Source organism: Thamnophis sirtalis, unplaced genomic scaffold, assembly GCF_051295495.1.
Source record: "Thamnophis sirtalis isolate CommonGarterSnake01/CBP01778 unplaced genomic scaffold, rThaSir2_p1.2 scaffold_3, whole genome shotgun sequence".
NCBI lineage: Eukaryota > Metazoa > Chordata > Lepidosauria > Squamata > Natricidae > Thamnophis > Thamnophis sirtalis.
The window spans coordinates 99,202,645-99,226,277 of NW_028261383.1; the positions used below are offsets into that span (position 1 = coordinate 99,202,645).

The 23,633-nt window shown below is 37.8% G+C and overlaps 1 protein-coding gene across 1 annotated transcript in view; it reads right to left on the bottom strand.

The window, feature by feature from the left end:
• PRELID2 (PRELI domain containing 2) overlaps nucleotides 1–23,633 on the bottom strand; it is an 81,100-nt gene that overhangs the window by 663 nt on the left and 56,804 nt on the right. The window lies entirely within an intron of this gene.

Here is a 23,633-nt window from a genome sequence, read left to right on the forward strand (position 1 = left end):
CTCTACTTAATTAGAGCCTTTTAAGTACCATCTCTTTCCAACAGTTTATTTAGGTTTTGAATTGACTGCAAAAAATATACATAGTTGAATTGCAGAGAGACAGAGAGACAAACAGACATAATACCAATCTTAGACAAATTTAAAGTGGGTTGTTTTTCTAACAGCTAACCAAATGAATGGCACTTCTATGCAGAGCAGTTCTGACTCTGCTTCTATGCCTTCAATCTTCTCCATTTCAGCCAGCTTCAAAACCCTGAGAGCAAGCAAGAAATATTATGAAGCAATATGTTTTCTTACCAACTGATGAATAGAAGAGGAAGGAGAAACAAATGGGGAGAAGGCAATTCTGCTGTGAATGAACCATTAGTTCTATTAGAACCTTGTATTAGCTATGATGCTTAAAAGGTAGCATGGCAATAATTTTACTCGTTCCACTTCACAAGATTATATGCTACACACTGCCACATGTGTGTCTATTTGTTTATATGTGTATGGAGGAAACAGACAAATATCTCATTTCAAGCTGGAAGTGAGGGAGGAAATAACAAAACTGCTTGTGTAAAACGGGAAAATCAAATTAGACACTTTTTACAGAAATTGTGAAATCAACTAGAAATCATTTTACAGGAATAAAAGAGCATTCACAAAGAACATTGCCATTACCCCCCCCCCACACACACACACACACACCTCACCTCCAGTTGAGTTTCTCAAACTGAGGAAGAACTTGTTTGCAGTCAAAGATTAGGAATACCGAGAACAAAGTTACAGAAAATAAATTCCAATAAATGTTTAAAAAAAAAGGTAAAGTGGATTATTCTCAAGCCCCAAAATTAACAAAAAGTTCAGCTTTGCTCTAGTTTCAGAGATATCAACATGGAGACAGTAAACTGCCAATTCACTAGAGCTGAATTTAAGCATAGGTTGGAGGAGGGTTCTCAAAATTTCACATTTTTAAAAGGTTGGTATAGTTTTATTATAGCTTTATATATGAAAGTAGGGCTAGCGTACCTTTCATTCATTATGACATGTTTTATTTCTGTATATATCTACACCTTCATTCAAGAAGGCCCTTTCTCAAAAACATGGATTTGTTGTGCATTATGGCCGGTACAGTGACGTGCGGTAAAGTTTATGGCTGGTGAGGCAAAAAGAAAGAAAGCGGCTTTTGCCCACGGGGCGCGGGACGCCTCTATGTCGGAGAGAAGGGGTTGGGTGTTTTTTCTCGGCTTTTGCTCTGCGGGGTGGGCAAAAGCCGAAAGAAAGCACCCCGTCACTTCTGTCTGACATAGAGGCGTCCCATGTCAGACAGAAACAGTGGGGTGCTTTCTTTCGGCTTTTGCCCACCCCACAGGGAAAACACTTCCACCTTTCAGACGCCGGAGCCACAGGCCACAGGTCCCGCCGCAGCAGAAGAGCGCTGGTTCCTGCTTCAGACGGACGACTTGCTGCGACCCGAAGGGGTGTAAGTTGTAGACCTGCACCATGGCTCCAGTTTGCCCAGGCTCCACACCCAAAATCAACTCTCTCCTGTGCGATCCTCACCTCGTAGCAGCTGCAAAGGCTACCGCCTCCGTAAACGGCCCCACCTCAGGCCGGTCAGCTGGAAGGAGGCGTCAGTCATGCCCCCAATCCAGCCACTGCTTCCCGCGAAGGCAACTTCTCTATCGGAGGCTGCATGAAATCATTTATACCAGGCAACAGAGCTTAAGGCTGCAGCCTGAAATTGTTTACCTTCTCCCTGAAGGTGATCTAGTTCTAAGTGTGGCTTTAAAGTCCCGGGGCCGCGCCCGCCATAGAGCAGGACACGTCCCGGTCTATGGTGGGCGCGGTGGCATGGCTTTAAAGTCCCGGCGCCGCACCAGCCATAGAGCAGGATACGTCCCGCTCTATGGTGGGCGTGATGGCATGGCTTTAAAGTCCTGTCACCGCGCCGGCTATAGAACAGGACGTGTCCCACTCTATGGAGGGCGCGGCAGCAGGGCTTTAAAAAATAAAAAATAAAGTGCCAGCCCATGCCCCAGCAGAGGCGGGTAAAACACACACACACACAAACACACATACACACACACACACACACAAAAATTACTTATAATAATACAAATTACAATTACTTACAAATTACAATAATTTTGAATTCCTCCCCCCTCCCTCCGACCCACATACCTTTTCCAGCTGTTTCACAGAGAATTTCAACTCTCCTCTTGTCTGCCATGATGAAAATGTAAAAAATGTAAAAAGAAAAAGGCAAGAGCTGCTGGTCAGGCTGGATTAGCTGCTGCCAAAGCCTCCAATGGATGACTCTGCTTAATTGTTTAAAAAAAGCCTCTAAAAAAAGTGCCCTCTACAGGAAGAGATGAGAGAACCACATGCCTCATGTACATAAGGAATTTTTCGCCTTTTAACCCTTGCTTAACTCTGCTCATGTGATCATAATGATAGACTAAATGAGGCACGTGGTTCTCTCGCCTCCTCCTGCAGAGGGCACTTTTTTTAGAGGCTTCTTTAAACAGTTAAGCACTAAGCAGAGTCATCCACTGTGACTCTGGCAGGAACTACCTCAACCTTTTTCCTTTTAATTTTTTTTTCTTTTCATGATGACAGTGGTGAGACCCTGCCTCCCCTGCCTCCCCTGTCTGCACGTCACTGGGTGGGTATTCTTGACACATTTATGTTTAACCTTAAACTGTCTACTGTGGACCTCACACCATTCCTAAGAGGTCTGTAAGGGGGCGTGCATAAGTGCCCCAGCGTGCCTACCATCCCTGTCCTACTGTCCCCATTTATTTGTACTCATTTCATGTGCTCATGTCCATGTTTATACTTATACCTGTTATCGCGTACATGTTTGACAAACTAAATAAATAAATAAAATAAAATAAATAAAAGCTCAATTGTTGCAAATGCCTATTATCTGCCAGCACTTGCTAAATCTAATCTAATCTCTATAGCTCCTCATAATTTAGGGACTAGCCATGTCTAAATCTAGCCTTACAACTCATCAATATCCTACATGGGACAAACCCAGAAGCTGTCCAAAGAGTCTGAGGAAGCCCTTAGTAGTATATTTTATTTCAGATAAAGATAAATGTCATAGACAGGCCTAACATCCTTTCTTTGACATGGTTCTCCATGCCAGTTTCCCCAATCACCTCCAATGGACTCCTTCTATGAAAATAGATGCTAGTAAAAACTACCATTCCTGCTACATACCAAGAACTAAATGCTGGCAAACCAAGCATTCTGTCATGTTATGATAGAAGAATGCTTTCAATAGACAGCACCAGGAGCAGAGAAGGCAATTTTAACAGCTCTCTGTCCTGCGTTGACAAAGTATGTAAAATGGAGCCTGTCCACAGGACACAAAATATAGCTGCCTCAAAGGCAAGTTAAGAACATTAACATCAGGGTATTATTCCAAATACATTCTCCCTTGGCTTTATCCCTCCCACTGAGCTTGTTTTGTAATTGTCGATAACTGGAACACATCCCGATATGTCGGTGTCAAACACCCACAGTCCATTTCACAAAGAAACAAACTTTGGTGTAAAGGGGTAAAATGGCCTTTTCAAGACAAGTGACCAGTTTCAGTGATTATATCACATTAGCAATCCTTCCCAACTGAAAAGAAAGGAAGCAGAACATGAAGCTATGCCAAATATCCCTAATAGATTTTTGCTCTCCTTTTCTTTTGACTGGCAATTGTTTCAGTACTGCTATTAAGGGCAGAAAGGCATCAAAAGGCCAGGTATTGATTTGTCAACACAAAAATGTATTGGTCACTAGGTCTAGCAGCTCCAGGAACACCATTATACTATAGAATTGATCACGCCAGGCATGGGAGAGGAGATAATAAGAATGGAGAACAGAAAAATTAGATCAGTAATTAGAACATTTAATAGTAAAAAAAAAAAGCTTCAACTTTTACTCTAGCATAGAGTCCATTATGTGGTACTATCTGGAAGACCTCCAGGTATCTAATTGACCCAATCAGAATTTAGAAAACCGAGGGTCATTTCTCTGAGCCATATATCTGCCAACAACTTGATAGATGGATGCCGAGACAGAGAAGTAATGGACAATTAATCCTTAACCATTTCTTTGATTGTTAGCAGCTGCTCTTACTCTAGTGCCAACAATAAAACTAAAAAGGTTACATTTCTTAGTATTCTGTGTTTTCTGTACAGCAGAGATGCTGAGCTGAAGTTTGCACATTTGTCGTTAAATGTTTTTATTTTCCATTTTTCATTTTCATACAGTCACATATATACTGTGCATAGCCAGGGCCATACAACATTAAACAATAATCACAGCGATTGCTCTTGTCATCAATACCCCCAAAAATAGAAACCCAATATACCTCTTCCACTCTCCATACACCTCTTTCTTCCGCCCCCCCTCCAACTTTCTATCTTCCCTCCATCGTTCCCCTCTACCCTACTTCCCCTCCCCCTCTACCACTCCTCTCTCCCAGTCCACTCCCTCCCTTCCTTCTCACCCTCCCTCCCATCCTCTCTCCCACCCTCTCTACCCCTCTTTCTTCTATCCCACTGCTCCTCCCCTTGGTGTATTTAAGTTTGCACATTTGTTTTTAGGAAAACTCTTGCAAGCCCAGCCATACTATACTACAATTTACCGAAGCCAGATGTGAACCAGGGCTGCATTTATCTACAAATATTCTGAGCAGACATGATGTCTAAATAATGACCAAGATGAAGGGAGGAAAATAAACACAATTCTCCCATGATTTAGCATAAGGAAACACAAAGGAAAGTGCCTTTTTATTTCATAATAGTGGGAAATAAGTACTTTATAAGGATGGAAAACATGTTAAATTTCAAAAAAGGAAATTGCTGCAGAGAGTTTTAAGCAACATTCCTTCAAAATCATATTCTTTAGGTGACTGCAATATTGTTGTTTTAGGAGAGAAAATAATGGAATTGATAGAAAATATAGCCCCATGCCAAATTTCAGGCACATTTGTTTAGGAGATTTATGAAAAAGGAAAGGGTATTCATTAGGAATTGTGATTTTCTCCTGCTGAATATGACAGAACTGATTCGTAGAAGGAATGAACTCAGTGGCTATTTGCATAAAATAAATCCAACACTAAGTGAAGAGAGAAAATTATTTTAGCTGAGAAAAAAAATCATGAAAGAATTGTTAAGGAAGAGAAAATGGTGGCAAGATGTAGAGTCACAGGATTAAATAGCAAAGCAAAGAATTTCTTTTCACCCCTATCTTTCCCTCTCTCAAACATGTGTTTGAGTTCATCAATGCTGGCCTAAATCAAAGAATCATTTTAACTTGAAGGGATAGATGATAGTCTTTGATCTCAGGTCACTTTCCTTTTCACTAGAAGTTTTGGAAAGGTGACTAAAGACATTGCATTGGTGGATGTAGTATGGTCACAACTCTTTCCAAAGTTCTCAAGAAACAGTGAGATAATTTGGAATTCTGTTTTTCTCTAAAGCTTTATTTCAAAATGCCTCTTCCACCAGGAAAAAAAAACCAAATTATCTCACTTGAATTCATGAGTGGGACAAATGCTCACCCTTAATATATAACATAGCAGTGTTTCATTCTGTACCATGTATACAATTATAGGCTTCAAGCTTAGAAATTCATGCATAGACAGCGGGATGTCTGCAGACAGGAACCATGCAAATCTTTGCTAATGTCAATTCTCTGCCAGCAATTTTAATTCATTCAGTGCATCTAAAGGTCTGTACTTGCCTGAATTATTTGACATCGCTTAAATATTGGATGCCCTTGTCTTGACAGATGTTTGGCAGGGCCTATTGATCTCCACTCTAGTCCTGTTGTAAAACATTTTTTCTGTGTTCAAAGACACCTTTTATGTATAATGATAAATCAGCAAAATTTTGTCCATTCTTTTTCTGACCTAGTCTATGTTGAATGCCAAGCATAATTGGTACATCACACTAAGCCAAAATCAAACATTCCATGTGTTGGCTTGTTGTTACATCTAAGGAAAGCCAGTAGGATACTAATCTTTTATCACTGAGAAAAAAGAAGCATGTGACACTCAGAGAAGTATCAAAATGCATGGTTAAGAGTTAATTAATATACTCATGCCTGTCTGGCAAACAATTCTGGTTGTTGTATTTTCACTAACTTTTGGGGAATACTTGATGATTCGACATATGATGATCACAATTTAGCCATTTGTGAATGATGATGTACCAAAAAGATGTTTTTAGACATACTGTAGTAATCTTTGTAGTAGGACTGTACATCTACTAAAATGAAAATCAAATATTATATTGGGGTTTTCTAGAGGAATTTCTATGTTAGAAACAAGCTGGGCCTTTATTGGAAAGTCCAAGATAAACAGGATAGAAAGCTCACACACGTAAGTCTCTTTCCAGGGTGAATTTTTCACACACACACACACACACACACACACACACACACACATCTAATTGATTAATTACATAAGTTTTTCCAGACTTACACCCAAGAAAGAACAGCAGCAATATTGTTCTGTGATTGATAAGTATATCTATTAAATATCCCTTTCCCCAGAATTTGGAGTTCATCACCAAAATGTTTGGGGAGGGATAATGGAGGAACATATCAAGAATTCTTTTAATATCATTTCTGAAAGTGAAAGTGGTTCTTTGATTTTGCAGTGATGACCTTATTCGAATCCCAATGTATTGTTTCTGATTTCTTGCTCTCCAATTCTTGTTCGCTGTTGTTTGTCTCTGGTATGAGTGTGAGTTTTCTTCTCACCCACCCACTATTGTGGCTTTCTGGGAGTTTAAATTAGGCTTTAATATTGGTAGATTTATGAGTCTCAGACCGCACTCTACTGATACCTCTGAACACAAATGGTTTGTTTGCCCTTATAAGCAGACAAGATGGAACAGTGTTTCCACCTGGACCTTCACTGCAACAAATTTCTGCAAAGATCATATAAAGATGTGTCCTTTATATATGGTCCTTCTAAAATAGCATTTGGATTCATATTCTATATTATATTTTAAATTTTAGTACAGTTCTTATTTTATACTGCTCTCCATTTTGTTTGATTTGATTTGATTATTATTTTGGTAAGAATCAGAGAAGTTGCATAGAGATATTGTTGTTACATACTACCCTATGAAATTAATATATGGTCGCACATCTGTTGAATATCATTTGGCCACAAAGGAATAACATGTGAAACTTTTGAGCTTATCATAGGATGAGAAGAATGATTCTTGAGAAGAAGATCACGTTCCTGAGCCTTATATCCTCTCTAATAATCATTCAGGAGAAAATCCTCTTAAGAATCAGGATAAGGAAGGTAGAACCTCCATCAGCCCTTCTCAGCAGCTGCTTCTGCCAGAGTTCTTGGTTTGGGTTTATCTGTAAGATGCAACTCCACCTGTTGTGACATATAAACTGTTGCTTGGCATAGTTTTCTGAACCAAGCCAGGATGGCTCATTCAAGAGACTGTGCTGAAAATAAATCACATCTTAGTGAAATATTGGTCACAATATAAGTGGACACAGGAGGAACTGGAAAAAAAAAGGAAATGAGCAATGTAAGAAGAAATACCGGTATTTAAAAAATCAGTTATGGAGCCTGAGTGGAAAGACTCTTCAGGGAGGAGGGGAAACCATGCATTTGAATTTGATAGTCACTCTTAATTAGACCTAGCAATTGAATCAGTCAGATAGGTTTTTATAACTGAAACAAAAGAATGATGATTTAGCTCCAATTTCTGCCACTAAGTTAGAAACTTCCTTTGGGCTAGGAATTTTCTTCTGAGTTTTCTTCTGTTAGCAAATGTAGACTTTATCCTACTTAGTGTTGGCATAAATTCCTCATAAGATTCCCACTGCCTTCAATCAAAATTCCCCTGACCCTTGAAGACAGATGTGTCAATCAGCAACACATAAAAATTGTAAGAGTCTTGAACTCATTTCAGCTCACATGAGGTTCCTTAAATCACTCAAGCCAGAAGGCTGACTGCCCATACCTCCAAACTGACCTTCGGGAAATTCAAGATCAACAGTGTAATATGTGGGATCAAAATAAAACACAGCAGTGACACAGAAAGTATTTCATCACGAAGTTGCTTTCTTTCTGATATGAAATTCATGAATAAGATTTGCAACCCAGCCCCGTCTTACACGTTCTATTTTGCTCTGGATTTCATTTCAAGCAGAAAAAGAGCACCCAGGTCTTCTATATGCATGCAAAAGCTGATGAACAAGGATCAGCTAGCCTATATATTCATTCTTTGCACTGTTTGTGGCAGAGTATGCAATGCAGAGATAAAACAGAGTTGAAAGGTAACACACATCTTTCTTGAGAAAAAGATCTGCTGCGATACAGTGTGATTGTGCCAGTTGTGATAGGTATGGGGGAACATCCTTTCCCTAAATAAAGGCAGAATCTCTGGAGCAAAAATCTAATAGCTCAGGCATTATAGTACATTTGCCTTGCACACATCTAGAGGTAATAGTGAAAATATTCAGAAACTTTCATGGAAGAAATGGTAGTTTGAAGACAACTCTGTGAAAGCTAAACCAATGATGACAGTGGAAAGAAATGCTGGGGAGTAGGCCAGCTGTTCAATAATTCCTCTCTAGGCAAGGCGGGGACTTGAGATTGCCCACAAGTGCTCCAGATCAGGGGTCCCCAACTCCCAGGCCACTTGTGGGCCGTAGCTCATTCGGAAACAGGCCACATGAATGGTGGGCGAGCGCACATGTGCATGCGCAGCTCCACTTCCATGAGCAGCGTGTGCATGCCTGTCATTCACACTGAACCATCCCATTCCTCCCCCCAAGCTGCCAAGTTGAAAATATTGGGGACCATTCAGTGGTGGGATTCACTTCTGTGCATGTGCAGTGCTCACCCATTACGTTGGGGTGGGTTGGCGGAGCCTCCTACACTACCAGTTTAGCCAAACCAGAGAGAACTGGTTGAATATCACCTCTGGAACAGCTGCTTGAAATAGTTGCTTTTCATAAGAGGACTTCAAGACAGATTTAGACAATACAAGGAAATAACCATTTTGCTCTAACTGTGATCAGCACCTTTGAAAGGCCACTGGTTTCACAATCTTCCTTTTCTAATTGCTTTCTAAAATTGCTTGTTAACTGCTATTCAGATATTAGGAACTTTTAGATGAACGAGTTTTATAGCACCAGGTGAGCTTCCTTAAATCATTAGGAAAAAAAGTTTAAAATACAAGTTTAAGGACTTAAAAATATTCTCTTGGAATAAACAGCAAAAAATAATTAAAACTTTGATTTTAGAAAATTATAAATGGACTAAGGATCAGATAAATTTGAAAATTTAGAAGATATAAAGATTCATTCCCATGAAAAATGCTTTAGTTCTGAATTTTTTTAAAAAAGATGACATAATAAGATAAAACTTTAAAAATTGGCCATTAGAGGAAACTCAAGAAACTAAAGATTACAATTAAAGGAGAACACTGAAATTTGATTTACCAAACAGAGTCAAGCAAAGTATTTTAACATATCGAAGGATATTTTTGTCCAATGGACCCATATGTTAATTTTAACAGTGTCCATTTCTACAGGTTGGGTTTGAAAGATATTATGAAAAAGGAATAAATTTTACTTGATGAGATTGAGATTGATCTGAAAGTGGATTTAAAAAGACAGACTACAAAAATAATATGGAAAAAATGCTACACACACAAAAAAAGATATCTGAATAATTAAAAAATATACAAACAACAAACTAAAAGTAACCTGGATAATATTCCTAAATTAGGGTTACCAAAGACATTTGTTAAAGTTTTGAAGAATGTAAAGGAGGGTTAAAAAACAACAACAAAGTTTTTGGATGTTATTTGAAGATACTAAACATTAAGATTGTTAAGAAGTAAAAGGAAGGAATATAACATTAATGGACCCTAGAGAACTGGACTTCTATATCTGCCAGTAATGGTTGAGATGTTTTATTTTTGAAAAATACAAAAGTGAAACATACAAACACATATGTGCAATTCTTTTTAAGTATTTTATAGTATAGTTTATACTATACAATTTTCTTATATTATATTCTACTATATTCTATCCTATTACTTGTATATCTATGCTATACTATAATACCACTGTAGATCAGAGGTGGGTTCCTACCAGTTTGCACCTATTCGGTAGAACCGGTTCGTCAAATCTACCGAACCGGTTAGAAGAGGTTCCACCAGTGGACCCGGAGAGCAGGCCACACCTACAGAAGAGGTTCCAAAAATTTTTGAAACCCACCACTGCTGTAGATTAAACTATTACTACTGCTATGTATTAATAGCAATACTAGTATACAAGAGCATTTTAATTCTTATAGACCCTGGTCTGTTGTTAAATTCTCTCTCTCCCCCCCTCTCTCTTTCTCTCTTTCTTTCTCTTTCTGATTTTCTTCTATTGCTATTTTCTTCTTTGTTGATGGGCAGCGGGTACAGCACTTTAAAATCCTCCAATAACACTGAATCCTTATGTCCTATTCTAGCTAAATATCTTTACTTTTGAGCAGCTTCCAGCCAATTAATCCCCAGTGATTGGCAGGTAGCACTGAACAGGTACGAAGCAGGGTAGCAGACAGCAGAGTCCCTTGGAGGGAGCGCAGAACAGGCAGGATGCAATCTAAATCTCACCTTTTGTAAATGGGTTAATGTTACATGCTATATATAAGGGTAAGGTTGAATCAGCATCTAGATTTCAATCTAGAAAACAATAACTTATTGACTGAACTCTCGAGGTTGACAGAATATGGAATGTATTATTCAATTGAAAACTCAAAAGTTGGAAATCTTTGGTTTTATGTTTTTAGGACAGTTGTAGTCCTGATCTTCTGGTGAGCAAAAACAATTTGGGAAGCCAAATTCACTTAACAACCACATAACTAACTTAACAACGGCAGTGGCTTACTTAACAACTGTGGCAAGAAAGGTCATCAAATTGGGCAAAACTCACTTAACAAATGTTTCACTTAGCAACATAAATTTTGGGGCTCGGTTGTGGTTAAGTTGAGGACTACCTGTATACCAAAAGCAAGAAGCCTTTAAACACTTAGTATTTCTTCTGGGATTGTCTTCACGTATCACCTTCACAAACTTGGAATTGTGACAGGTTGGAAGGCAGGTATCTACCGCATGCTTTTGAGCATCTCATCATCATCAGATGGCTACTGCTAGGAACCAAATACTGAGCTAAGATTGACCTGATCCAGCATGATTAAACTTATGTTCTTGCCTGATTTTATTTGCCACATTTTGCTTTTGAATGTGCAGTACGATTATTTTCCCCCCTCAAATTGCCAGCATGGTGTTCTGTCCAAATCAGGTCTCCCATGCCTGCAACTTTCATAGCCAAAACGAAAATAAAAATCTCCTTGAATGGATAAGCCAGTGTTTTTCAACCACTGTGCCGCGGCACACTAGTGTGCCGTGACATAGTGTAAGGTGTGCCGTGGGAAAAACACCCAATATACACTCAATATAGGCACAGAGTTAATTTTTTTTAACATTTTCTAATGGTGGTGTGCCTCGTGATTTTTTTCATGAAAAAAGTGTGCCTTTGCACAAAAAAGGTTGAAAAACACTGGGATAAGCAGATGTTTAGTTAGACATGGAAGACTAACTTCTTGTAATTCTCTTAAAAGGTAATTATTGTTATTACTTTGCATTAAAATTTGAGGAAACAGGGACATAGCTATTTAAACCAGTATTTGGGAATGAAGGAATCTTTCAATGGCCAATATTTTACTATCTCTCAGAACTATCACAAAAAGTATGTCATTTTTGTATCAGTTCAAATGATGACACACAAACAGTGCCACTTTGTATGTTGTTATCTGACAATGCTTCTGCTCCAAAATAATTTATCTGTCTCAAAGACACTCAGTTTTCTTTTAAGTTATTTTTTTCATGAGTGTTTTAGATTTTCTCTCTACCTTTCTCTTTAGAAAAATGTTCCATGTGTCTAACAACAACATGAAATCTGAAAATAAATTACATACCAAGTTAAAATAAGTAAAAATGACAATGTTAAAATTATGGGAGTATTTCAAAAGACCATAAAATGTTTGAAACATTCTCTACACAAGTAGACAATACAATTGCTGGTAGCCTTAAAATGTGTGACAGGTTAAAGGGTTTTCTTTATGAAAAGCACACACTATAATAATTGAACCATATTATTGCTACTTTTCAAAATATATTTGTTCAATAGTTCAATTTCCATGCATAAGTAATGTGAAAATCAGGAACTGAAAAATGAATGTTCAAGTCTATATACCAAAGAATTATATTGCATTTTTGTAAAAATGTTCAGTGAATGAATCTGCCAGTCAATAGTATATGGTATAAATTATCATTATTCTACCACTGGAAAAAAACCTACTTTCAGCTCCAATAAATACTGCTTAATGTTTTCACTGATATTCTCATTTCCTTTATTTTATTCAGAATATTAACTCTCAGCTTGTAATACATTTGCAGCAGCTGAAGACATATTTTTTTTCATTTGATGAGACTTGATCATTTGAATAACTTGTTCTAATTATCTCTAATTGGTTTCTCTCTATGAAAAGAATCAATTGGGTAGATCACAGTTAATATCCTCTAGAAATAAAAGAAATGGTAAATGGTTTGGATAATGACATATGGTGAAATGTATCTCAGTGCCACCAAATAATTCAGTTAATAGGAAGAGATGATTAATAATATTACCATCACCAATATTGCTATATGGAATCGTGTTGTGGTTATTCAGTTGTTAAGTCATATCTATTTCTTTGCAACCCCATGGAGACAGCATGCCAGGCCTCCTTGTCCTCCACTGTTTCCCAGAGTTTGCCCAAATTCATGTTCATTGCATCAATGACACTAACTATCAAATTCTCTGCCATCCTCCTTTTGACTTCAATCTTTCCCAGCAGGGTCTTTTCCAATGAGTCCATTCTCCTCATTCAGTAACCAAAGTATTTGACCTTCAGCTTCAGTATCTATCTTTCCAAAGAACAGTCAGGGTTGACTGATTTTATTTCCTTGCAGTCCAAGGGACTCTCAAGAGTCTTCTCCAGCACCACAATTTGAAAACATCAATTGTTTGGTGCTCCTTACAGTCCAACTCTCACAGCCATATATTACCACTGGGAAAATCCTAGCTTTGACTATAATGGACCTTTGTCAACAAGGTGATGTCTCTGCTTTTTAATATGCTGTCTAGGTTTGCCATAACTTTTCTCCCAAGAAACAAGCAGCTTTTAATTTCATGTCTGCAATCACCATCTGCAGTGAACCTGGAGCACGAGAAAATAAAATCTGTCACTGCTTCAATTTCTTCCGCTTCTATTTGCCAGGAAGTGATGGGATCAGATGCCATGATCTGTTTTTTTTTTATGTTGAGTTTCAAGTCGACATTTACACTTTTCTCTTTTACTCTCATCAAGAGGGTCTTTAGAACTTCTTCACTTTCTGCCTTCAGGTTCTTTGGAGAATAGGTTGACCCCTCTACTGGTATGTCTGCATATCTGTGGTTGTTACTATTTCTCCCAGCAATCATAATTCCAGCTTGTGATTCACTAAGACACATCACTGGTTATTAAATAATGAGACTACATGATGGATGGATGAATGGATGATGGGCAGATTTTGTACTTGTTTCTGTTTTATGAAAAGTTTGTCTGTATTGGGTCTGTTATAGCCCAGCAACAGCCTGTGCTGCGTTCTAATTGGTCGGGCGAAGCACAGCCTGTGATTGGTGGTTGTAATGACAGTTAAATGACAGTTGGTACCTGAGAGTATAAATACTGTGACAGTTGTAACACATTCTGAATCGCTTGTCACCTACTAATAAACATCTTACTCTCTGATTCCATGGCTCCTGCTTCGTTCCCTCACACAATATACAACAGGGTCCTTCCATTTTATTAAAAAAATAGGAAAACTACTACCACCTTCCAGGTAGAATAAAACCATTACATCATTTGTGAAGCTCTGATCTTCTTCCTCCTCCACCTTTAGCCTTGGATAAGTATCAGCTTCCCATTCAAGGATGATGTATAATTTTTGGGAGGTGGTGATCCTTCTGGACTCTCAGCTCAGGATCAATGAGCAGATGGAAGCTATGTCCAGGGAGGGCTTTGCAGAGCTTCAGCTAATGTGTCAGTTTCATCCTTCTCTAGATCGGAAGGCCCAGGTCACTGACCTGGTCACCCTGCATCACAATGCACTCTACATGGGATTGCCCTTGAAAACCGTCTAGAAGTTCAACTGATTCAGAATGCAGTGAGGTGAATAGTGATGGGCATTCCCCAGTAGGCCCATGTAAAACCTCTGCTTCATAAGCTAAACTGATAGCTAGTTTTCGGCTAGTGTGATTCAAGATGCTGGTTATTACCCATAATGTTCTATGTGACATAGGGTCTGGTTACTTAAGGAACTGCCTGTGTCCTCTTGTATCTGCCTGCGCAATTCATTTTGGCAGGGCTGCGATGCTATAATTCCTTTAAACAAAAATAATTGAAGCTGTATTTTTTTGTTAGGTTGGGAAAATAGTAGGTAAGTAGTGGAGTCTTTCTGGACATTTTGGACACTTATCCTGCCAGATTTCAGCTGAACAGCTTTTTCTACAAAACATTTTAGAAATATCCTTATTCCTGTTTTAGGACTGAAATAGCAGGCAGAGAGACCTATAAAATCAATGAAGAAACTCTCATATTCCAAATTAAAAATGCAAGCTATCAGATTTTTTTCCCCTTTAAAAACTAATCTCACATATTTATTTTGTCTGGATTGCCTGACTTGGAATGGCATGAAAGAATTGGCATTGGTTACCTTTGTGGGGTGCTGTACTTGATGCCTCTGATCATTGGGATTTCTGGTGTGCCAAGATAATTGTCACAGTTGATTTGTTAACTTGTCCCTCTTGGAAGACATTGTCTTGCCAATGGCAGGACTTGGTAATGTCATGCTTATGGCTTGCTAGGAATACTGTGATAATTTCATAGTTAGTTAAGTAAAGGCAGTGAAAACATTTGGCACCATGAGATACAATCCCACATAAATAGTTGGGTCATAAACAAAGAGAAGGTGCACAGTCACTCACTTTCAGGAGATTTAAACCAGATCCATTTGTGCAAAGTTTAAAAATAAATTTTAAATGTTAAGATATGTGGGCCTTGAGCCCACATGGGCAATGCTGATTGATGAGTTGAACTTTCGGCTATATTGACAGGACTATCCAGAAGCTGTATATTCCATTAGGACAGCAGAAAGAAAAAATAAGACTTTGTGGCTGGCCACGTTAAGTAAGTTAAGAATTGCAAAAGCAAGTAAAGCACAAATTGTCAGGCCTTTGTGCATTGGGCTTTCAGGCCTGCCACATTTATTGCTGTAGGAAACTGGAAGGGGGGATTATATGGAGTGGGGTAGATATAGTCCAAATAATATTCCTTTCTCAAGAGAGTCAAGGACATTTTGCCCTGCACCTGGAGTGGCGTGACGGGAGGCATCTCCAGTTGGGACGGTGCTTGATTGGATCATGTAATGGACATGTGGGTGCTGGACAGGGACTTAAACTTTCATTTGGGTGGGGAAAACCTAGAAACTGTCAGATTCGGATTTTCCCAGATGTGCCAATATGACACCTTTAATAAAATGGAACTTTAAAGAATCTCAAGCCTCAGAGTCTTCACAGTTAGTGGTATTACTTGGAACCCTGGCACAAATATTATTTGAAATAATAGAACAAATGTCAGCTAACCCTAACCTAAATATTTTCTATGGAAAGGATTTAAAGAGCCATTGCATTATCTGGCAAACTATGTATGTCAGTTTTAGAGAACCCATTACAACACTTAACCCTTGCTTAGTGTTCTCCACATAAACTACTGAATTTGCAACATGAAGTCTGAGTGCCGGAGCAATACATATGCAGTATAGGTAGTCCACATTAAAACCACAACTGAGCCCAACCTTTATGTTGCTAAGTGAGACATTTGTTATGTGAATTTTGCCCCATTTTATGACCTTTATTGCCACAGTTGTTAAATGAAACTGCAGTTGTTACATTAGTAACACAGTTGTTAAGAGAATCTGCCTTCCCTATTGACTTTGCTTGTCAGAAGGTCACAAAAGGGGATTATATGACCCAAGGACACTGCAACCGTCATCTATATGAGCCAGTTGCCACTGCAACCGTCATATATATAGCAATAGCAATAGCAGTTAGACTTATATACCACTTCATAGGGCTTTCAGCCCTCTCTAAGCGGTTTACAGAGTCAGCATATTGCCCCCAACAACAATCCGGGTCCTCATTTTACCCACCTCAGAAGGATGGAAGGCTGAGTCAACCCTGAGCCGGTGAGATTTGAACAGCCGAACTGCAGAACTGAAGTCAGCTGAAGTAGCCTGCAGTGCTGCATTTAACCACTGCGCCACCTCGGCTAAATTACCTCGGCTAAATTAAATTAAATTAAATTAAATGCAGTGATGAGCAATGAGCCAGTTGCCAGTTTTGATCATATTATTGTGAGCATGCTGCAATGGTCATAAGTGTGAAAAATGGTCATAAGTCCCTTTTTCAGTGTCATAACTTTGAACAGTCACTAAATGAACTGTTGTAAATCAAGGACTACCTGTACTTCTGGTGGAATATGACTAACAATATATGGTCTTGGATTAGATTAGAGATTAGAATTTCATGAGCAAGTTTTGGCTAAAACCAGACTGCTATTATAGTTGTGGCATGTTGGCTAATTTGTGTGAATATTGCTGCACTGATACTATTAGCAGGGAATGCAACAAACAGTCAAGAGTAGTAACCTTATCTACACCTTTTCTATCTTATCATAATGCGTATTTCCTGAAAACCTTCTTTGGCAAAGTCATGAAGACAGCATCTATGAGGCAATCTAGCAAGAAGCATGGCAAAAGTACAGCAGAAGAGCTGCAAATGGTAAAAAGTATCAGTTAAATTAAATGGTGTATGGTGTGTTGACATAATTAATTAAAAAGCCAAGGATGCAGTGGAGCTGCATGAAGGTGCCTTGTGCTTGTAGAGTATAGTTGACGAATACATTTGAGGAAGTAGCTGCATTTTAGCTATTAATGAGAGGACTAACTATATAAATTGCTGTCATAGAGAGATCATTGTAAATACATAATGTATAAAATAGGAATCCATGGAGTGATAACAGCTGTATGTTGTGGTCCAATAAATGGTGATACAGTGTGGTGTCTTTAACATAAACAGACTGGCTCTCACTTTTAGCACCTATTACTTAAAACTACATTTTCAGTATTTAAACTGAGGCATTTTTACTTGCTTTTTGAAGTGCACAGCCAAGGATAGATATCTATTTTTAAAAAAGAACAAGAATTCCACTTTATTTTCAAGTTGCAACAGACTTCTGATGTCATGCCAACTATCATATTTACCATCCTGATTTTTTCACATTCACACATTAATATTCCCTCACTTTTTCCTTGTCTCCTCCTTGGTCGCTCTTTGAGTGATGTGTTAACCCTCCCAAATCACAGACATTCTTTAGTTTTATTTCAGAACACTTTAAAAAGTCCTCCTGGAGCATTTTTGTTTTTGGGTCATAAAATTGGGCAGTCACACGATCCATCGGTTAACAAATACACCACTTAACAATGAATTTTATAGTCCTACTTGTGATTGCAAATCAGGAACTACTAAATATTTGGGTAGATCAATTATTTGGGACAGAATTAATAGAGGGATAGAATCAAGGTCATGTGAAGTGTCAGTATACTTTATAAACTCTTGGTAAGACCACACTTAGAATAATGCATCCATTTTTTGTCATCTCAATATAAAAAAGATGTTGAGATTCTAGAAAGAGTGCAGAGAAGAGCAACAAAGATGATCAGGGGACTGGATGCTAAAACATATGAAGAATGGTTGCAGGAATTGGGAATGTCTAATTTAGTGAAAAGAAGGAACAGGAGTGACATGATAGCAATGTTCCAATATCTCAGGGGCTGCCACAAAGAAGGAGACAAGCTATTCTCCAAAGGCAGAATGAAGGCAGGACAAGAAGCAATGAGTGGAAATTAATCAAGGAGAGAACCAGCCTAGAACTAAGGAAAAATTTCCTGACAGAACAATTAATCAGTGGAGCAACTTGCCTAGAGAGGGTTGTGGGTACTCCAACCCTGGAGGTTTTGAAAAAGCGATTGGACCACCATTCGTCTAAAATGGTATAGGATTGGACTAGAAGACTTCCAAGATCCATTCCAATTCTGTTGTTCTGTTATTGGATAGTTATAACTGCAGAATTTGATGTTGTTTTTTTCTTCCCAACTCAGAAACAAAATTATTTGAAGATACACAATACAGACTCTGACAATAAAGGAATTTGAAGAACTTTGATCTCAAGATGACAAAAATCCAATATAGACATTTTTCTATCAAGTTATATGTCTCTTTGAAACTCTGCCTCCACATCTCTACTGCTGACATCTTTATGTACAAGGATGTCAAAAGCAGCCATACATATGGAGATTTATGGGGTGAGTACAAGATATGTGTACATGCAATCCCCATTTTAGCCCTCTTAGATTGCAGGATAATGCCTGCATGGGACTAGGAGGGTTCAGTATGCAATAACCAGCACAAAAGAAGGCAGTTATGAGAGACTTTTATTACAGTTTTGTAGATTGAATGAAGCATTAACAAAATCATTAGGGTTTCACCTCAAAATATTATCTTACCAGACCATAAACTGCAGTTTGAGCTGCCACTTTTGTGGGCCAGCACTCAAGCTTTAAATAACTGCAAAAATAAAATAGGTGGATCTTTTTCTGTCTTAGAGAATTTTGAACCAAGTGTATTCCCCTTCAAGATTGTGATAGGGAGGCAAGACCTGAAAGATCAATGAAGGGAGATGGGATGATTAAATTGGCAGGAAAAGAAATAATGTTGGATCTAATACTTAATGCAGCTGTCCCCAACAGATCACCAGCCAGATGTGCAATAACAAGACCTTGTTTTCTAGGAATTCCGGGAGATATATTGGCAAAACATCTGAAGAGCACCACATTGAGGAAGGTTAAGTTACATCTCAATTTGCATTATTGGTATTTAATAGTGGCAGAAGAAAGGAGAGAGAATTTCAAGAGATTAGTAGTTCCCCTCAAAAATGCTATATGTATAGGGCAATTCTAGCAAAAACAATTGTTGCCATAATTTAATGGAACATTAAACTAAGTTACATGGAGCTGCCATTCTAACTTGCTAGACAGAGACTAACAACTCTAAGATTTATTTTCAAGATGGATTTAATCTTCCACTAGTGGGGAATTTAGAAGATGGCCTCATAATAGTTCTTCTGCATCTCTGCATTATCCTGTTTCAAGACTAAGCCATAAAATTACGTTCCAGACATATTTATATGTTTGCTTCCACGGGTCTCTTAAGTGCAGCCAGGAACCTGCAGCACCATAACAAAGCTTTGTGTTATTCATTCCTCTTGTTTTCTTTCATATGCAAAACTGGAAGAGGAGTGCAGGGAGGGAACAAGTGAGCACACTAAGTAGTCTTAAAACCAATAGCTACAACTCAGTTCGTAACTGCAGTTGCTTTTGCTGCTGCTGACCTCAAAATTCTAAGAACCATCCATTTCCTACTGCAGGTTCATTTTAAGTATAATTTCCCAATGAAATGAGCAGTTATTGTGAAAGAGTTAGACACCCCACCATGGACACTAACCTTCAGCTGCCCTATTGAAATAATGGTGCCTCGCCATAATGACATGGAGGCTGAACAATTAGAGAGAAATGGAGAATTTAGCTTGAACCCAGGAGCTACAAGTCAGGAGGAGTCGAGTTATTCCCACTGGACAAATGACATGGCTGTCCACAATCTCTGCAGAACTTCAGCATTGCAAACTGAGACCATTTTGAGAGCTTTTGGATAAATTCAACTGAGCAAAAACTAAATAACCACCACAGCCAAAGGCTGATCAGACAGGTGCAAAGTTGCTTCTGGATACTGGAGCCAATACTGGAACTTTCCTATGTTATATTGCTGAATACCGCAAATGAAAGCATTTTGTTCTACCAAGAAGCACATCTTTAGGGCTGATCTGTTACAGGGCTATAAGGTAAATGCAACTGAAATAAGCCATAGGTAAGACCAGAGGCTTCATTATTCAAAAACACCTTTGTTCTCCATCCCAACCAATAACATTGTATAGTTACTTGGAGGTGAGAGCTGATCTCTCATAAACGAGTTGTGAAATTAAACTGAGGCTATATTAAATTAGCCCAAGCATTGCAAGTGGCCATAGAGCCAAGGGAAACCCATCTTGGCTAGATCAGTGATGAATTGGTGCTATCACTGTATTACATGATTGAAAGCCAATGACCATTTTAGGTCATTGTAGTTTTAGGATGCATTACCCAGAAAAGAGTTATATTGTTTAAACTCATCTACAGAGACTTCTCTCCTCCACACCATATGTATGTGGTGTGTGTGTGTGTGTGTGTATATATATACATACATACATGCATGCATGCATACATACATATATAGATACACACACAGACACACAGACACAGACACACAGACACACAGACACACTGCAATTTAGATATTGCAGAGATAGATATGGCTTGGGATTCAACTTCTTGGCTCATTTACTTTCCGGTGTTTGGATGGAATTGAATGTGGCTCCATTCTTTTGGAATGGTTTGCTGATGCTGGTCAGTCACCTTATTTTGAAACAATCTCACAGAGAGTCAATGGGACTTTTTTCCTAAGATAATTGATTTGGAAACTGTAGCCTTTGTCATTCTGGCCAGCAAATTGATATAAAGCACATTTCTGAGTGGAAGATAGGCACTTTGATACAGTCATTCAATTTCTGTCTACTGTTTGGAGGCTGAACGCATTTTATTTTTCTCTCCTGCATGGTTCTTTCCCAGTTGTTTTTTATTGTTCCTGCTAAAATAAAACTTTCCCAAACTGCAGTGATGGTGCCTACATTACTAGCAATTTTCTATCTAGGGAGATATTGCTAAATAAGGTACAAGATTTATAAACTCAGATATTTAAAATCAATGGTGAGTACCAACAACAAGTTTACGTGGTTAAAAACCTCTTACAGCTTGTAAAGCAAGCATAAAATATTATTTCCCTTCTGTCTTTGTTAATCTATCTAATATAATGTATTAATCTTAAGCAACCACCTTATATCCTGCTATGCTGCCTCATTGTGAAAGAAGCATGTGTGTTAATTCTTGGGAATAACAAAAGAAAAATGCCAGGTATGTACAGCAGTGAGTAGATACTTCTAGCAGGATGCCTCAGGTTTGAGTTGTCTTGGGAACTTTAATGGAGAGCTCACTGTTGCTTTTCCCCTCCAATTTTATTCATTTTTGCAAAATGAAAATAGTAGTAGCCATGGTGGTAACAGTAGCAGGGGGCTGGACTAGAAGACCTCCATGGTTCCTTCCAGCTCATTCATTCTACCTCTATTTCTAATAGGTTGAAATAGGAGCCCAAAAGTCCATCTTTTAAAAATAAAAATACCAAGAATAGGATCATATGTTAATTTTGGGGGGAAATACATAATTTTAAAATCCATAATCAATAGTTATATGCAAAGTGACATGAATACAAAAGTAAACTATTGACAAATTATTAAGAAAGCATATATTTTCTCCAAAATAAAAGTAATTCATTCAAGTATGCTTTTTTAAGGATGTGAATAAGATAACATGTACTATGAACCTTAAGAATTAAAATGTCACAAATTCTGCTCTGTCTAATGAATGGAGGCTGAAAAATCACTGTGCAAAAAACTTCATGACAAAGTATTAACTAAAATGTTTATGGTCTTACCTTGAAAACTGATTTGCACTGAATACGATCTAGCAAGGATACATAATATAAGCTGTATCTCTGGTGCTATTTCTTTTCAGATAAACAGGTATGCCTCTCTTTATAATAAATTGGAATGTCTCTATAATAAATTGGAATGAAAGCCATATTTATTTTAATGATTGCCTAGCCCGAACTTTGACTAAATGTTTTATACTGTAGCCTTTGCTAGAGTGCCCTAAAGTGCCAAAGTTTAGGGAATGCTAATCATGCTAATCATGCACCTCTATCACTACCATCTTCTGAATTCTTCTAAGAATGCAAATTACATTCGTGGAAGATAGCACCATCAGTCAATGGGGCCTAAGAGCACCATATACCCTTGAGTTGGCACTGTCCTTCAATTTGACAATCACTCTTAATGCAAATCCACAGTTGGATAATAGCTTTATCAGGATCAAGTGGAATGACATAAAAGGGTTCTCCTCTAATGTCAGTGAAAACATTTAAGGGCAAGTGTTTATAGATAGAATTCTTAAATTTGAAAAATTGCACGATTGCATATTGCCAATTGCAATTTACATAAATATGAAGGAAAGGGTCACTTTGCCCATGGCAGCAACAGTAATTTCTGCAGCAACCTTTTTTTTTTGTATTGGATGGCCTCATAACAGTTTGTTCATTATTACCTTTATCTCATAGGATCTGATTTGTTACAAAATTAGCATATATCTGCACATACGTATACATCTAATTTTCTTCTTTTCCCTTTTCCTATGTTTTGCATTTATACTTGATTTCTTTCCCTTTTTTGCTAAGGTATTCCTTAATATAAAGAAAAATCAACTGTAAATATATTCTGTAGCTTTCATCTCTATAAACATGTCCTATAAGGCAACTAGACCAATTGATTCATGGTTTCTAAGGTCCAATTGCAGCAATAATTTGAAATGTGCCTTCAATTTGTTACAAGTTTTTGTTTTCTGTTTTGAAATATTGTTGCAAATTTCCATAGAAAGTAGGATTATAGGAAGATCAAGAAAGTTTTGTGAATCAACACATATGATTTACCATTAAAGCAATTATTATGAATCTAATTCCAATTTGTCACAAGAGATCTCTGATATTTGATACTTAATCTATGAATTGATGCATTTTAACTGACACAAAGATAGGGATGCTTTCACAATATCAGTATAAAGTTTACCTTCCATTTTATTGGATAGCATTCCAGCCCATCAGACTTTCCTTACAGATGTTTTTAAAATAAAACTAAAATCACATTTGTCATGGCTTCCAAATTTCTGTACTGTGCAGAGCTTTGTATACAGCTTTCCTTACTGTTCAATTTTTTTTGTCAAATGTTTCCCAACAATTGAAGTTATATAGATAGAAGCATTCCTTAAGTTCCTCGAAAACATGCTCTCCTTTGATGTGTGCATTCTCACATACAACTTTTAAAACACTTTTACCAGACCCAGTAATCTGAGAAGAGTTATAACCAGAAAAAAGACGATTGCTACAAAATTCCATTTAGTGATCCTTTCTAATGTCCCTTTGGCAAAGCAAATTAATCTTTTCCCATGATAATTCATGAATCCAAACCAAGGTTTACAAAATAATGATAAAACATTAAAACTCAAATTCTCAAAATCAGCTTCAAATAGAAACTATGTGTCCAGATAAAAGAGATAATGAAGAAGAAATCTCACCTCCACTTGACAGAAATTGTTTTTTATAACTATTGCTATTCACACTATTGCAAGAATTACAATGTT